This window comes from Rhipicephalus microplus, unplaced genomic scaffold, assembly GCF_043290135.1.
Source record: "Rhipicephalus microplus isolate Deutch F79 unplaced genomic scaffold, USDA_Rmic scaffold_375, whole genome shotgun sequence".
Classification (NCBI taxonomy): domain Eukaryota; kingdom Metazoa; phylum Arthropoda; class Arachnida; order Ixodida; family Ixodidae; genus Rhipicephalus; species Rhipicephalus microplus.
This window is the reverse complement of record NW_027464939.1, coordinates 95,001-107,500: the sequence shown is the minus strand read 5'-3', so window position 1 is coordinate 107,500 and position 12,500 is coordinate 95,001. Positions and strand designations below refer to the sequence as shown.

General features: G+C 61.4%; 2 non-coding genes across 2 annotated transcripts; both read right to left on the bottom strand.

Moving 5' to 3' along the window:
- Window positions 1-174: 174 nt before the first annotated feature.
- Window positions 175-327, bottom strand: LOC142794130 (5.8S ribosomal RNA). The gene has a single exon (XR_012892094.1). It is a non-coding gene; the product is annotated as a 5.8S ribosomal RNA (ribosomal RNA).
- A 1,719-nt stretch (window positions 328-2,046) lies between these two features.
- Window positions 2,047-3,861, bottom strand: LOC142794122 (small subunit ribosomal RNA). The gene has a single exon (XR_012892089.1). It is a non-coding gene; the product is annotated as a small subunit ribosomal RNA (ribosomal RNA).
- Window positions 3,862-12,500: the final 8,639 nt, after the last annotated feature.

The window sequence follows — 12,500 nt, the reverse complement described above, 5'->3', positions numbered from 1 at the left end:
CGCCCCCGTTTCGGTTGGGCTCTGGCACGACGGTCGCCACCGTCTCGCCCTTGAGTGGCCGCTGTTGGCGCTCGCTGTGAGGTGTTCAGCGTGCTGTCCGTGTTGCCGACGCGGTCAAAACGAGTCGACGGCTCACGTTCCCTTGTGCGCCGAAGGCTCTCTTGATATGTGATCCGACCCTCAGACAGACGAAGCCAAGGGAAGACCCAAGGCCGCAATGTGCGTTCAAAGAATCAGTGCTCAGTGTGTCCTGCAATTCACACCAAGTCTCGCAGCTGGCTGCGTTCTTCATCGACCCGAGAACCGAGTGATCCACCGCTTAGAGTCGTGAAAAAGTGTTTGTTCAATTCCGTACAGTCAAAACCAAACGTTTCTGGCACTCGGCCAAACAGTGGCCAAGAAGGGCGCTTTTCAGCGCACGCTTGGACTCCAAAACTCTGCCGCGCCTTTTTCGGCTGCCGCAAATCGAGCAAACGGTGTGTTTCGGACGGCGTTTCGCTTCCGCTACTTGCGAGTGCTTTCGTGGTCCACCCCTCTATAAATACTCGGGAGGCGTCGAAGCCGGTTCTCCAAGCCGGACCCGTAGGTATCGTTGTGTGCTCGCTCTCATTGGCCCGCCTAACCAGAAAATGCCTGCGGTACACCCATTTGGATAAGAGTGCACGCAGATGCGGGCCTCGACGGCTACACATTTCCTCGGGCGGCCGCCTCCCGGCCTCCGTGGAGCGCGGGATGCACGGTCCCATCGACAAGCCTCTCCCGTTTTTACCGTGGCGTCGCGGTTCACCACGGCGGGCGGGTCGGTCTCCTCCGCATAAAAAGGGGGACCCCCGCTTTTTGTTCCACGAAATCGCACAAGCTTTTTTCGCATCCACGGTTTGCCACCGCACACCAAAATGCCGATCCGGCTGCCTACTTTAGCCAACAGGTGGAGCCAGGCGCGCCGTACTTGCGCGGCACTTCCCACGTCCACCGAAGTCGGTGCCAAGGACCACTTTCGGCGCCGGAGCCGCGTACGAGCCTACTCGAGGCGGAAGAACGAAGCCAGCAAGGGCCTGGCCGCAAGTGCGTTCAATTGTCGGGACGTCCAAGTCCCTCGTTCTTCCGTGCTTCCTCTTTCGGCAAGTCGTTGCGGCACCTTCCCAAAGCGCGCAGACCCGCTAATCGCGACGAGCGCGACGTGGCCGTGCCGCCTTTCCCTCGGCAGCAAGCAAAACGCCTGGCAACGTCGACGCTCCCCTAACCGCGATCTCGCACCGTGTTTCGTGTGGCGAATTCAAAAGCCGGCCGGCGCTGCTGCAACCATTACGGTCGGTACGCATACGCCGCGGAGGGCGGGACGGTCATCGGAGCGTGCGGTTCCTCCATCGAGTACTGCGCACCTCGGCCGTCGCATCGCCGTGCCATGACCGGCCGCGCGTCAACGCGAACCGGTGCCAGCGAGATCCCTCGCCTGCAAGAACCGACCGGCAGCCTCCGTCACCCGAGGACGCGGAGGCGCTTGCCGCGGACGGCGGGACGGTATGCACTGGTGCACAGCGGACCCGTCACATCGCCAGTTCCTTGACCGACCGCCGACGCTTGTGCCGTTCCTCTCGTACTTGGCAGTCGCCGCGCGATTGTCGGGTCTCGTTCTTGCACGCTCGAACGGTCGGGAGGGCACTCGGCTGGCGTTTCGGGAACGCGCAGCCTCGCCTTCTACCGACGTAACCACGACTCGCCGTTCGCGCTCCGCCGCTCCTGTTTACAGTACTAGGCGGTCCCGCAGCGGTCGGGTCGCGCATTTCGAGCGCTTCGAGCCACGGTGCAGTGGCGGGTCGAAAGCCGACCTATGAGTGCGTTGCGCCGTTTGTACCCGCGTCCGCCACCTGGCCGACCGTCCAAGGTCGCGGTGTTGGCGTCCGCTGGGCGCAACAATTTGTCACGGGGTGCCGCTCCACATTCAGGCAGCCCCGTGGGGAAAAGCCGACCCCGCGTCCAAACGGGGTCAGCGGCAGAAAGTGTCGGGCGCAGACGCAGCTGAGGCGCTCACCCTTCACAATCCGTTAATGATCCTTCCGCAGGTTCACCTACGGAAACCTTGTTACGACTTTTACTTCCTCTAAATGATCAAGTTTGGTCATCTTTCCAACAGACCGGCGCAACCGAAAGGCCGCGCCGGACATCGGTCCGAAGACCTCACTAAATCATTCAATCGGTAGTAGCGACGGGCGGTGTGTACAAAGGGCAGGGACGTAATCAACGCGAGCTTATGACTCGCGCTTACTGGGAATTCCTCGTTCAAGGGGAACAATTGCAAGCCCCTATCCCAATCACGAAAGAAGTTCCACGGGTTACCCAGTCTTTTCAGACAGGGATAAAGACACGCTGCTTCCTTCAGTGTAGCGCGCGTGCGGCCCCGGACATCTAAGGGCATCACAGACCTGTTATTGCTCTGTTTCGTGCGGCTAGGAGCCGCTTGTCCCTCTAAGAAGGTTGTAAGGTGCTGGGAACCCCGCACCTATTTAATAGGCTAGAGTCTCGTTCGTTATCGGAATTAACCAGACAAATCGCTCCACCAACTAAGAACGGCCATGCACCACCATCCACCGAATCAAGAAAGAGCTCTCAATCTGTCAATCCTCCCAGTGTCCGGGCCGGGTAAGTTTTCCCGTGTTGAGTCAAATTAAGCCGCAGGCTCCACTCCTGGTGGTGCCCTTCCGTCAATTCCTTTAAGTTTCAGCTTTGCAACCATACTTCCCCCGGAACCCAAATACTTTGGTTTCCCGGAAGCTGCCCGCCGAGTCATTTGAGTAACTCAGGCGGATCGCTGGTTGGCATCGTTTATGGTCAGAACTAGGGCGGTATCTGATCGCCTTCGAACCTCTGACTTTCGTTCTTGATCAATGAAAACATTCTTGGCAAATGCTTTCGCAGTAGTTCGTCTTGCGACGGTCCAAGAATTTCACCTCTAGCGCCGCAATACGAATGCCCCCGTCCGTCCCTCTTAATCATTACCTCGTATTCCAAAAACCAACAGAACAGAAACGAGGTCTTGTTCTATTATTCCATGCAAGTTTATTCAGGCGACTCGCCTGCGTTGAGCACTCTAATTTTTTCAAAGTAAAAGCACCGGCCATCTCGAGGCACACAATGAAGTGCACCAAGAAAGAACCGGCATGATGTTCAGTCCGAGCCGTCGCATCGGGTAGATGCACTACTCGTCTGGAACTGAGATCCAACTACGAGCTTTTTAACCGCAGCAGCTTTAGTATACGCTATTGGAGCTGGAATTACCGCGGCTGCTGGCACCAGACTTGCCCTCCAATTGATCCTCGTTAAAGGATTTAGAGTGTACTCATTTCAATTACGGGGCCTCAAAAGAGTCCCGTATTGTTATTTTTCGTCACTACCTCCCCGTGCCGGGAGTGGGTAATTTGCGCGCCTGCTGCCTTCCTTGGATGTGGTAGCCGTTTCTCAGGCTCCCTCTCCGGAATCGAACCCTGATTCTCCGTTACCCGTAACAACCATGGTAAGCAAGTAACCTACCATCGAAAGTTGATAAGGCAGACACTTGAAAGAAACGTCGCCGGCTCGTGGCCATGCGATCAGCACAAAGTTATCCAGAGTCACCACACAATACGGGCCGAAACCCGATCGATCTTGGTCTAATAAAAGCACCCGTTACCCAAAGGGCTCCAGGCTCACTGCATGTATTAGCTCTAGAATTGCCACAGTTATCCAAGTAGGAAGAAACGATCTAAGGAACCATAACTGATTTAATGAGCCATTCGCGGTTTCGCCTTATTTCGGCATGTACTTAGACATGCATGGCTTAATCTTTGAGACAAGCATATGATTACTGGCAGGATCAACCAGGTAATCGTTCGACTGCGCGTCCGTCCTCGCCTTCGGCGGGCCGGACGCAGTCTGTGTGCGGCGGAGGCCACCTTCAGGCGCCCCAACACGCTTATTTTGCACTCCGAGATGACGGCGTTCGAGCTCGCTACGGCACAACCTTCCCGAAAGACGAGTGGGAGCCGTGCGGCAAGAAGCACGTTCATGCTCGCTCTTTTTCGTTGCATCGACTCGGTCGCGCCGTGCGGGTTGCCCAAGCCCGCTGCACTGTCGGTGGACCGGCCGGAACTAGCAACGGAGCCGAGACTGCAAAGCCGCCAGACGACGGGTCACGCCCGCGTCTTCGGCGCTTTCGCATCTGAATCGCCCGAGGACGACACGGAACACACCTCGATATCGTGGTAAAACGGCACCGTCCGACAACCAGCCCCTAACGCATCAAGCGGATGAGGCTGCAGACGACTGCCGTGGATTCCCCTGGAGCAGACCCGAGGACACGCTTGACGAGGCCGAAGCCCGCCGCATATCAGACACCCGGTCGCTTTCGCGTACGCCGCTCACGAGAACCCCCACATAATAGCAGCGATAAGTACCCAGACCTCCTTGGGCACTAATACGAGCGTACTCGAGAAAATTTCACCGCGGGTGTGCCCCGAAACGTGTGGCACGTTGAGCGTGCCACAAGTCTACGTCGCTCTCAAACCCGCCGAGGTCGTAGAATTTGCGACCCTACTCACGAAATTCCCACCGAGGATACGGCCGCAAACGTACCGCACCTTGGGTAGGCCACGAGTTTGTGCAACACTACGCTGACGGCACAGCACCGAGGTCGTGCGCGCACGCACGGGAAAATTCCGCCGCGGTTTCTGCCGAAAACGTGAGGCACCACGACTCTCCGCAAGTTCGCGTCGACTGCGAAAGACCGAAGTCGTGAACGACGTGTCCGCTACTCGCCGCCGACACGCTGGACACCAAACGTACAACGACTCGACGGCGTCGTAGAGGCCCACGACGCGGTTTTCCTTAACGACGTCTCGGCGTGGCACCGACAGGTTAGAACGGCCGACCAACGTTCCCTGTCCGCCGTTCGGCTCAGTCGAAGGGCTCGGCGACTTCGGCAACGCTGCGAAGCCGCACGGTGACGCACGCCATGTCCCCATTTTTTTTTTTTTTTCTTTCTGCGTCTGCCGGGGTGCCCCTATAATAGCAGCGATAAGCACCCAGACCGCCGTGGGTCGCTCGCCCCGGCTGACGTGGTTTTTCGTACTCCTGCGGCGGTCGCCGTCAAGCACGTCCAAATACGCTACTTTCGTGGGCGCATTCACGCTCTTTCGCTTCGCCGGAGTGCCAGCACTCACTCTGCCAAAAACGGCGAACATCCGAGCGGCGGTTCCCACTTTTGCGTCGGCGTCGCAAACCCCGCCCCGGCAGACGAGGTTTGCCGTACTCGTGCGACGGTGGCCGGCGGGCACGTCGAAAGACGCCGATATCGTGCGCGAATTGGCGCACCTTGGCTTCACCGGAGTGCCGCCACTGACTCCTCCAAAAACGGCGAAGATCCGAGCGGCGCTTCCCACTTTCGCATCGGCGTCCCGAACTCCGCCCCGGCTGACGCGGTTTACCGTACTCGTGCGACGGTCGCCGGCGAGCACGTGGAAAGACGCCGATATCGTGCCCGAATCGGCTCCGTTCGGCTTCGCCGGAGTGCCAGCACTGGCTCGGCGAAAGACGACGAACATCCGAGCGACGGTTCTCACTATTGCGTACGCGTCGCAAACCCCGCCCCGGCAGACGCACTTTGCCGTACTCGTGCGACGGTCGCCGGCGAGCACGTAGAAAGACGCCGATATCGTGCCGGAATCGGCCCCGTTTGGCTTCGCCGGAGTGCCAGCACTCACTCGGCCACAAACGGCGAACATCCGAGCGGCGGTTCCCACTTAGCCGTCGGCGTCCCGAACTCCGCCCCGGCAGACGCGGTTGCCGAGCTCGTGCGACTAGCGACCGCGAAGCCGTCTCGCGACGCCGCTTTCGTGCGCGGCTCCCACTGCGACCTGGGTCACCCGAGGTCGACGAGCAAGAAAGAATGTCGAAAAAAAATTTTTTTTTTTTGCGTCTGCCGGGGTGCCCCTATAATAGCAGCGATAAGCACCCAGACCGCCATGGGTCGCTCGCCCCGGCTGACGTGGTTTTTCGTTTTCCTGCGGTGGTCGTCGTCAAGCACGTCCAAACACGCCACTTTCGTGGGCGCATTCGCGCTCTTTCGCTTCGCCGGAGTGCCAGCACTCACTCTGCCAAAAACGGCGAACATCCTAGTGGCGGTTCCCACTTTTGCGTCGGCGTCGCCAACCCCGCCCCGGCATACGCGGTTTGCCGTACTCGTGCGGCGGTGGCCGGCGGGCACGTCGAAAGACACCGATATCGTGCGCGAGTCGATGCTTCTTGGTCTCGCAGGAGGGCCGCCACTCACTCCTGCAAAAACGGCGAAGATCCGAGCGGCGCTTCCCACTTTTTCGTCGGCATCGCAAACCTCGCCCCGGCAGACGCGCTTTGCCGTACTCGTGCGACGGTCGCCGGCGAGCACGTCGAAATACGCCGATATCGTGCCCGAATCGGCCCCGTTTCGCTTCGCCGGAGTGCCAGCACTCACTCGGCCAAAAACGGCGAACATCCGAGCAGCGGTACCCACTTAGCCGTCGGCATCCCGAACTCCGCGCCGGCTGACGCGGTTGCCGAGCTCGTGCGACTAGCGACCGCGAACGCGTCTCGCGACGCCGCTTTCGTGCGCGGCTCCCATTGCGACCTGGGTTACCCGAGCTCGACCAGCAAAAAAGAAGGTCGAAAAAAAATTTTTTTTTTCTGCGTCTGCCGGGGTGCCCCTATAATAGCAGCGATAAGCACCCAGACCGCCGTGGGTCGCTCGCCCCGGCTGACGTGGTTTTTCGTACTCCTGCAGCGGTCGCCGTCAAGCACGTCCAAATACGCCACTTTCGTGGGCGCTTTCGCGCTCTTTCGCGTCGCCGGTGTGCCAGCACTCACTCTGCCAAAAACGGCGAACATCCTAGTGGCGGTTCCCACTTTTGCGTCGGCGTCGCCAACCCCGCCCCGGCATACGCGGTTTGCCGTACTCGTGCGGCGGTGGCCGGCGGGCACGTCGAAAGACACCGATATCGTGCGCGAGTCGATGCTTCTTGGTCTCGCAGGAGGGCCGCCACTCACTCCTGCAAAAACGGCGAAGATCCGAGCGGCGCTTCCCACTTTTTCGTCGGCATCGCAAACCTCGCCCCGGCAGACGCGCTTTGCCGTACTCGTGCGACGGTCGCCGGCGAGCACGTCGAAATACGCCGATATCGTGCCCGAATCGGCCCCGTTTCGCTTCGCCGGAGTGCCAGCACTCACTCGGCCAAAAACGGCGAACATCCGAGCAGCGGTACCCACTTAGCCGTCGGCATCCCGAACTCCGCGCCGGCTGACGCGGTTGCCGAGCTCGTGCGACTAGCGACCGCGAACGCGTCTCGCGACGCCGCTTTCGTGCGCGGCTCCCATTGCGACCTGGGTTACCCGAGCTCGACCAGCAAAAAAGAAGGTCGAAAAAAAATTTTTTTTTTCTGCGTCTGCCGGGGTGCCCCTATAATAGCAGCGATAAGCACCCAGACCGCCGTGGGTCGCTCGCCCCGGCTGACGTGGTTTTTCGTACTCCTGCAGCGGTCGCCGTCAAGCACGTCCAAATACGCCACTTTCGTGGGCGCTTTCGCGCTCTTTCGCGTCGCCGGTGTGCCAGCACTCACTCTGCCAAAAACGGCCAACATCCGAGCGGCGGTTCCCACTTTTGCGTCGGCGTCGTAAACCCCGCCCCGGCAGACGCGGTTTGCCCTACTCGTTCGACGGTCGCCGGCGAGCGCGTCGAAAGACGCCGATATCGTGCGCTAATTGGCGCTCCTTGGCTTCTCCGGAGTGCCGCCACTCACTCCTCCAAAAACGGCGAAGATCCGAGCGGCGTTCTCCACTTTCGCATCGGCGTCCCGAACTCCGCCCGGGCTGACGCGGTTTACCGTACTCGTGCGACGGTCGCCGCCGGGCACGTCGAAAGACGCCGATATCGTGCCGTAATCGGCCCCGTTTGGCTTCGCCCGAGTGCCAGCACTCACTCGGCCAAAAACGGCGAACATCCGAGCAGCGTTTCCCACTTTCGCATCGGCGTCCCGAAGCCCGCCCCGGCAGACGCGGTTTGCCCTACTCGAGCGACGGTCGCCGGCGATCACGTCGAAAGGCGCCGAATTCGTGCACGAATCGATGCTTCTTGGTCTCGCAGGAGGGCCGCCACTCACTCCTGCAAAAACGGCGAAGATCCGAGTTGCGCTTCCCACTTTTTCGTCGGCGTCCCGAACTACGCCCCGGCTGACGCGGTTTACCGTACTCGTGCGACGGTCGCCGGCGGGCACTTCAAAATACGCCGATTTCGTGGGCGCATTCACGCTGTTTCGCTTCCCCGGAGTGCCAACACTCACTCTGCCGAAAGCGGCGATCATCCGAGCGGCGGTTCCCACTTTTGCGTCGGCTTCGCAAACGGCGCCCCGGCAGACGCGCTCGTGCGACGTACTCGTGCGACGGTCGCCGGCGAGCACGTCGAAAGACGCCGATATCGTGCTCGAATCGACCCCGTTTCGCTTCGCCGGAGTGCTGCCAGTCACGGCGCAGAAAACGGCGAACAAGTGTTTTTTTTTTTTTCCTAGAATTTGTGTTATAGAAGGCACATTTGATATCGGACGATAATTTTCAACTTTATCACGCGCACCGATTTTCGTGTAGAGGTTTGCAAGTTTATGGGAATTTCTCCACTTGGAATAATGCGATTTAGTAGTACTACGAGAACTTCATGGATGTACTCAAGGGTACGGGGCAAGTCAGTTACGTCAACACCTGCAGATTTTTTACACTTCAAACTGAAAATTGTTGGTTGTGAGTCCTCGTGTGATATTAAAGGCCGATTCGCTAACACATAGAACAAAGAAAGAAAGGAAGAAAAAACGCCCGCGCTCGCTCAAGAAACCTGGGTTCGCAACAAGTGGCAACAACAAGCAACCGAGCGAGTGCGCCAAAACCCGTGGCGGCCGAACAAACGCGAAGTCCCAACCGCGTCAGCCGGGGCGGCACGGGACAGGAAAAATCACTTCAGCCGGGGCGGCGGGGCACCGAATAAACCTCGTCACCTCGTCGCAGGATAAAAGAGGAAACAAAAAGTCTAAACAGCGTCTGCTGGAGCGAATGCGTAATAAAACAACAACAACAACAAAAAAAAACACCCGCGCTCAAGAAGTCTGCAATCCTCACAAAAGGCGACTGTGACCGAGCAGCGTCAGCCGGGGCCGTGCGGAAACGGAAAAACCGCGACTACCGGGGCGTCGAGGCACCGAAAAATCCTCTTCAGCCGCGGCGAAAAAAAAAAACAAAAAGAAAGACGGAGGGGGGGGGGGAACCACGTCTGCCGGGGCGAAGGAAAAAAAAAAACGCGTCTGCCGGGGCGAGCCCGGGTGCGGCACCACCGGGAAAACTGTGGCAAACAGACATGGCGATCGAGTGAGTGGGCCGCCAGCCAGGCTCAGCCAAAAAGTGCAAAGTCCGAACTGCGTCAGCCGGGGCGGCAAAAACCGCGTCAGCCGGGGCGGCGCAAAAAACCGCGTCTGCCGGGGCGGCACGAAACCGCGTCAGCCGGGGCGGGGCGAAAACTGCGTCAGCCGGGGCGAAAAGAAAAAAAAAAAACGCGTCTGCCGGGGCAAGCCCGGGTGCGGCACCACCGGGAAAACTGTGGCAAACAGACATGGCGATCGAGTGAGTGGGCCGCCAGCCAGGCACAGCCGAAAAGTGCAAAGTCCGAACCGTGTCAGCCGGGGCGACGCAAAAACCGCGTCAGCCGGGGCGGCGCGAAAACCGCGTCAGCCGGGGCGGCACGAAACCGCGTCAGCCGGGGCGGCGCGAAAACTGCGTCAGCCGGGGCGGCGCGAAAACCTCGTCAGCCGGGGCGAGCGAAAAGGGGGGGGGGGGAACCACGTCTGCCGGGGCGAAAGAAAAAAAAACGCGTCTGCCGGGGCGAGCCCGGGTGCGGCACCACCGGGAAGACTGTGGCAAACAGACATGGCGATCGAGTGAGTGGGCCGCCAGCCAGGCTCAGCCCAAAAAGTGCCAAGTCCGAACTGCGTCAGCCGGGGCGGCAAAAACCGCGTCAGCCGGGGCGGCGCGAAAACCGCGTCTGCCGGGGCGGCGCGAAAACTGCGTCAGCCGGGGCGAGCCCGGGTGCGGCACCACCGGGAAAACTGTGGCTAACAGACATGGCGATCGAGTGAGTGGGCCACCAGCCAGGCTCAGCCAAAAAGTGCCAAGTCCGAACTGCGTCAGCCGGGGCGGCAAAAACCGCGTCAGCCGGGGCGGCGCAAAAAAACCGCGTCTGCCGGGGCGGCACGAAACCGCGTCAGCCGGGGCGGCGCGAAAACTGCGTCAGCCGGGGCGAAAGAAAAAAAAAACGCGTCTGCCGGGGCGAGCCCGGGTGCGGCACCACCGGGAAAACTGTGGCAAACAGACATGGCGATCGAGTGAGTGGGCCGCCAGCCAGGCACAGCCGAAAAGTGCTAAGTCCGAACTGCGTCTGCCGGGGCGGCACGAAACCGCGTCAGCCGGGGCGGCGCGAAAACCGCGTCTGCCGGGGCGGCACGAAACCGCGTCAGCCGGGGCGGCGCGAAAACTGCGTCAGCCGGGGCGAGCCCGGGTGCGGCACCACCGGGAAAACTGTGGCAAACAGACATGGCGATCGAGTGAGTGGGCCGCCAGCCAGGCTCAGCCCAAAAAGTGCCAAGTCCGAACTGCGTCAGCCGGGGCGGCAAAAACCGCGTCAGCCGGGGCGGCGCGAAAACCGCGTCTGCCGGGGCGGCGCGAAAACTGCGTCAGCCGGGGCGAGCCCGGGTGCGGCACCACCGGGAAAACTGTGGCTAACAGACATGGCGATCGAGTGAGTGGGCCACCAGCCAGGCTCAGCCAAAAAGTGCCAAGTCCGAACTGCGTCAGCCGGGGCGGCAAAAACCGCGTCAGCCGGGGCGGCGCAAAAAAACCGCGTCTGCCGGGGCGGCACGAAACCGCGTCAGCCGGGGCGGCGCGAAAACTGCGTCAGCCGGGGCGAAAGAAAAAAAAAAACGCGTCTGCCGGGGCGAGCCCGGGTGCGGCACCACCGGGAAAACTGTGGCAAACAGACATGGCGATCGAGTGAGTGGGCCGCCAGCCAGGCACAGCCGAAAAGTGCTAAGTCCGAACTGCGTCTGCCGGGGCGGCACGAAACCGCGTCAGCCGGGGCGGCGCGAAAACCGCGTCTGCCGGGGCGGCACGAAACCGCGTCAGCCGGGGCGGCGCGAAAACTGCGTCAGCCGGGGCGAGCCCGGGTGCGGCACCACCGGGAAAACTGTGGCAAACAGACATGGCGATCGAGTGAGTGGGCCGCCAGCCAGGCACAGCCGAAAAGTGCTAAGTCCGAACTGCGTCTGCCGGGGCGGCACGAAACCGCGTCAGCCGGGGCGGCGCGAAAACCGCGTCTGCCGGGGCGGCACGAAACCGCGTCAGCCGGGGCGGCGCGAAAACTGCGTCAGCCGGGGCGAGCCCGGGTGCGGCACCACCGGGAAAACTGTGGCAAACAGACATGGCGATCGAGTGAGTGGGCCGCCAGCCAGGCACAGCCGAAAAGTGCTAAGTCCGAACTGCGTCAGCCGGGGCGGCAAAAACCGCGTCAGCCGGGGCGGCGCAAAAAACCGCGTCTGCCGGGGCGGCACGAAACCGCGTCAGCCGGGGCGGCGCGAAAACTGCGTCAGCCGGGGCGAAAGAAAAAAAAAACGCGTCTGCCGGGGCGAGCCCGGGTGCGGCACCACCGGGAAAACTGTGGCAAACAGACATGGCGATCGAGTGAGTGGGCCGCCAGCCAGGCACAGCCGAAAAGTGCTAAGTCCGAACTGCGTCTGCCGGGGCGGCACGAAACCGCGTCAGCCGGGGCGGCGCGAAAACCGCGTCTGCCGGGGCGGCACGAAACCGCGTCAGCCGGGGCGGCGCGAAAACTGCGTCAGCCGGGGCGAGCCCGGGTGCGGCACCACCGGGAAAACTGTGGCAAACAGACATGGCGATTGAGTGAGTGGGCCGCCAGCCAGGCACAGCCGAAAAGTGCTAAGTCCGAACTGCGTCTGCCGGGGCGGCACGAAACCGCGTCAGCCGGGGCGGCGCGAAAACCGCGTCTGCCGGGGCGGCACGAAACCGCGTCAGCCGGGGCGGCGCGAAAACTGCGTCAGCCGGGGCGAGCCCGGGTGCGGCACCACCGGGAAAACTGTGGCAAACAGACATGGCGATCGAGTGAGTGGGCCGCCAGCCAGGCACAGCCGAAAAGTGCTAAGTCCGAACTGCGTCTGCCGGGGCGGCACGAAACCGCGTCAGCCGGGGCGGCGCGAAAACCGCGTCTGCCGGGGCGGCACGAAACCGCGTCAGCCGGGGCGGCGCGAAAACTGCGTCAGCCGGGGCGAGCCCGGGTGCGGCACCACCGGGAAAACTGTGGCAAACAGACATGGCGATCGAGTGAGTGGGCCGCCAGCCAGGCACAGCCGAAAAGTGCTAAGTCCGAACTGCGTCTGCCGGGGCGGCACGAA